Here is a 5,180-nt window from a genome sequence, read left to right as displayed (position 1 = left end):
TTTCTACAGCTCTTATATACTCTATAAATACTCAATACATACACAAGCACAATTTATCTTAAAAGTCATATAAACTGCAAAAATCTAAACTATATATGGTACTTTGGTTTAAAGACTTAAAATGATTTAAAAAAATAAAGGCAAAATCATGGCTGTGATACTAAAGATCTTTGTTAAACCACTTCTTGTGTAAAGTTCATATCAAACAAACACTTTAATCATCAAAGTGAATATGTCAAATGTGTTGCATAAAAAAGTTTCTTTCCTCCAAACAAGCAACAAAACTGTAGCTGTAACAAAATAATTTAGTAAAATATACCAAAAAATACAATATATCAGTACAAAAGCCCTTGATATTGATACTGTATCATGACAGTAAATGATACGATATATTGATATTTTTGCACATCCCTAGTTCATTTTGTCTTCTTTTATACATTAACGTCTTGGGTTCTTTTTAAGGATGAGGTCCCATCTCCTACTGTATTACCTTCGATCTAAAAATATAAGAACTTAATAACTTTATTTCAAATGTTCCTTATTGTTAAAAGTCATAAAAAACAAACAACCGGCCCAATTTTCTTCTGATGTGCAAAGTTGCTTTTTGGTTCATAAATGACTCCAGCACCACACAAGGGTTAAGACAGGAAAATCAGGTCAACTCTTGAATAAATGTCTAAATCTGTGCTTTTTACTGATATATTTAGTTTTAAAGTACTCTTACTGCATTTTAGTTCACTCTAGGCTTCCGTACAACATGTTGAACAAGACAAGACAAAAATCGAGCAAATAGGTGATTTGTGATGGCAGCAGGTAGCACTTGTTTTGTCTGCTTCTAACCAGTCATTTGTGATTCAATGAAAACGTGAGCGTGCACAAATGCCTCCCACCAGCTCTGAATGTGATGTGAGGCTGAGATGGAGCTGTAATGGTGACAGACAGGTAAACACATAAAAGATAAAGATCATTTTGGTTTCAACGTTCAATTACAAAGATGCCTGCAGGAGAGAGACGTCAGGAGAGACACAACAAAAAACACCAAGTCAAGTGGAGTGGAGACAAAGGAAGCTGTTTTAGGACAGTTTCATTTAGTAGTAGAGGAAGTAGAGGAGTGGTTGGTGCTCGTAACTTTTAGCAAGAGGTTGTGGGTTCAAATCTAGGCCAGTCGATACACAATCTCTTGGCACAACCTATCCATTGAAATATATAGACCTATCAAAGAAATTGTTCTATATTCAAAGAAAGAAGTTTATATTTTTTGCTTTTATTAGTTACTATATTATCATCCTCAGTGTGCATCACAGATTATTTGTCAACAAAAATAAACAAAAGTGAACTTCTTGTTTTAATTTCACAATAGCTTCAGAAAGTAGTTCCATTATTGACAGATGCCCCATATTACCGTGCTTTTTGGACTATAAGTCACACTTTTTTTTCATGGTTGGGGTGGTCCTGCGACTTTTACTCTGGTACGACTTATGTATTAAAATTTTCACACTGACAGCCGTGAGAAGGCACTCTAGGCCAATATCTGTAACTCCTATTACTCCTGTACTACTGTCACTTGATGCTCTACTGCACATGTCTCCTGCAGAAAGAGCCGCTGTCCTGTCTGTATCCTGTCAGTCGATCGCACCACTGACAATGTAAAATTTAAAGAAACTTATAAAGACAATTGAGAAGACTGAACACAAATGCCCCCAAAAAGAAAATCCTATTTTAGCAAAGTAGTGAAATATGCAGCCGAAAATAGTAATCGCAGCAGAAAGAAAGTTTGGAGTGAGCAAGAAACTTGTGACACTGGAAGGGTGCACCATGCAACTTTCCTGGAAGTCATTGGATGGATTGACAAAGCCTGGAATTCAGTGACAACCAAATCCTGTCGGGATTCAGAAAGAGGTTTGAGAGAAGAACTCATTCTAAATATGCAGGATTTTGTTATGTACAACAGGGGTGGACCACAAAAAAATGACTCAAACAGGGACAAAAATGCAAAAGTAACAAGAGTTTATTAACCAGGGAGGATAGGCGGTGGAGAGATGAGGAGCCAGCAGCCGGGATGCAGGAGTCTTCAATGGCGGGAACTAGGAGTACAAAAATGCAGATAAGTTTACTGACAGCGAGGGAAAATCAAAAACTGAGCCAACAGGAAAATCACCATCAGGTAGACAAAACAATCTGGCAGAGTCTGGCAGGAGAGCTGGGCCTTTGTAGCAGGCATGATTGCAGATGGTGTGCAGGTGCTCCCAGCAGACTCCGCCCATGTCCACACGCAGAAAGACTCAGGACAGGTAGGGGCGTGACAGATTTGTGTGTTAAACATGTGTGAATGAAACAAAACACAACTCCATGTAAGTTTTTGTTGAGGAAATAACATTATAACATAGCTTAGAAAACAGGGTCATATAGAACCTTTAAACCTTTGTTGCCCAGAAGTTGACACTGGCTCCTGCCCTCCATCTGAAATCATGAATTCTAGAATGCGAAAGCTACTTCTAAAATTAAAATAACAATACATATTTTCTTTTTACATTTATCTCTCTTATCTCTCCCATGTCGTATAGTCTGAGCTCAAAACTATTTGCATACTTTGAATAGGCATCATGCATGAAATTCAAATCTGCTTTGTCCTGATGGAGCATAAGTCATCCTCTTCAGATAATACATTTTTAAGACAATCTGCAAGTTATACTGTGTTTTTGTGCAAGTCATAGTGGTGTAATAGACCAGAGGTGGGTAGTACTCACATTTACATTTAGCGAACTTGAGTAACTTTTTAAAGGTTCCATATTATACAAAATTAACTCGTGAGCTTTAAGTCCTGTTAGAATTCTGTAGTCTCCTCAAAAACACATTTCATTCATACATGTTTGAGTAATTTTATTATTAGTCAGTCTACATCGCCAAAGCTCAAAATGCTCTATTTATTTTTATTTATTTAAAACAAGGACAGTGCACAGAAAACATTAAACTCAGAGAGAAAAGATGTTCTGTGTCCGATTTAGCTACAAGTTACTTTCCATCTGCAGTTCTTGGGCAGGTGATGACATGAAGTAGTAGTTTAAGAACTATCTTTTACATTTTGCAGGATAATTCGGAAATTATCCAAATGATTGAAGTGAAAGTGTTTGGAGTTTAAAAAATAGATCAGAAAATTGTGAGTAATAAAGTAACACTACTAACATTTGTGTTTCTTGCACCGCTCAGTTCTGATTTAGTTTTTTTGCATTTTTGTGATCTTTAAAAATACACTGAGTCAAAAGTTTTAGAACACCACACTTGAAAATGATTAAGTTTATTGTGTCATTGCCCTCTAAAATGAAAGCATAGAACAAATAAGCAATGTGAGAAATCATGGAATCAATTTATAGGCCAAAACATATTCTAAACCACCTTTGACAGATATAGCAGCTGAACACACTCCTGGCATTCTTTCTGCAACAGAAATCAAATATTCTTCAGAAATTTCTTCATAAGTATTTTGCAGAAGTTCCCATAAATGTGTAGCACTTGTAGATTGTTTGGCTTTCACTCTTCTGTCCAGTTCATCCCAAACCAGCTCGATGGGGTTTAAGTCTGGACACTGCGCTGGACACTCCATGTTTTCAAGCTTTACCATCTTGTTCTTTTTTTGTCAGGTAGTTTTGGCAGAGCGTGGACTTGTGTTTTGTATCATTATCTTGCTGTAGGATGAACCTCTGACCCACCAGGTGCATGCCAGAGGGTATTGCAGAATGCTGTGGTAGCTATTTTGGTTCAGGATAAATCTAGCGAAACAAGCCACAGACCATCATACTTCCTCCTCCATATTTGACAGTTGATTTCACATACTGTTGAACCATCATCTCACCTACTCGACAGTGTACAAAGGTCCTGCATGATGAACTGAAGATTTAACATTTTGATTCATCAGTTCATAATATGTTTTTCCAGTCTTCAGTAGTCCAGTGGTGGTGTACTATGGCCCAGGAGAGCCTCTTTGTCTTATTCTGACATCTTAGCAATGGCGTTCTTACTGCAACTCGTCCTGTCCAACTTGCAGCTCCAAGTTTTCTCTTCGCAGTTGAAACTGAGACTTCCTAACTACGACCACTATTAAGCTGTGTCCTGTGAGCAAACTGTTAACTCACATAAACTTGTCCTCTGATTCAGTTGGGGCTTTGGGTCTGCCAGAGCGCTTCCTGTCAGATTTCCCCCCAGTTTCTGAATGCCTTTTGATGGTGAAGGAAATTGTACTCACTGACGCTTTGACTTTCTTTGCAATTTCCCTGTAGGAAAGACCTACATTTTTAATTGTTATGATAGTTTGTCTCTCTTCCATTGTTAATTGCATTTTTCTCTTCATTTTTGAAGCAACACACTACATTCTGGAGAACAATACTGTTAACCTGATGCTCTTGAGGGTCTGGTATCACAGCGTGTTTCAACGCTGCTTTTATGCTGACAGAAGGGGGTGGAAATAAGGAAGAAAAGTAGGAACACCTATGGGAAAATAGCACCAGCTCTGAAAGCTGATTCAACCTTCATTGCTGCAGAACAGTGTTAAATATTAACCCGTTTCATGTTCCCTGAAAAAGACCTATTTGTATAATTTTGAAATGCATTATTTTTCACTTTTGGGAAATCAAAACCTTTTAACCTCTGGCCGTTCAGTTCTTACCTTTGTACCATTTCAAGCTATTCATTGGACTTGCACGACTTGAATTGCGATAAATAACTGGAAAAATGAGGGTGTTCTAAACCTTTTGACCGGTAGTGTACCTGATTTTGTAATGCCAGTTTACATCATCTTAAAGGCGCTGAATGTAACTTTTTGGTTGGGGGTCGCCTGCTTGTTTCTATGCATATGTCATTGCTCTGCCGGAATGTTCCACAATAGAACATTAAACTATACTACCTAACATTTATTCAGTTACAGGTGGTTTTATAGCTCAAATAATAAGATAGAAAGTTTTAACACCATACTGTGAAACATTCCAGACAAAGCCATAACATATCCATGGAGAAAAGCATCTGATGGACTTTCCACCAGAAAAGTTACACAATGCACCTTTATAATGATTAATCAGACGTTATGCCGCTCTTTTAGTTACTCTCACTTACTTGCGTAGTAGTTTCCCCTTTGTACGTTTATTTTGAAGTAGCCGTTCTCTTACTTGAGTACTATTTTTGGCAACTCT

The sequence above is a fragment of the Boleophthalmus pectinirostris genome, unplaced genomic scaffold (genome assembly GCF_026225935.1).
Source record: "Boleophthalmus pectinirostris isolate CB_2022bp ecotype Guang Dong unplaced genomic scaffold, ASM2622593v1 HiC_scaffold_12, whole genome shotgun sequence".
Classification (NCBI taxonomy): Eukaryota; Metazoa; Chordata; class Actinopteri; order Gobiiformes; family Gobiidae; genus Boleophthalmus; species Boleophthalmus pectinirostris.
This window is presented reverse-complemented; position numbering follows the sequence as displayed.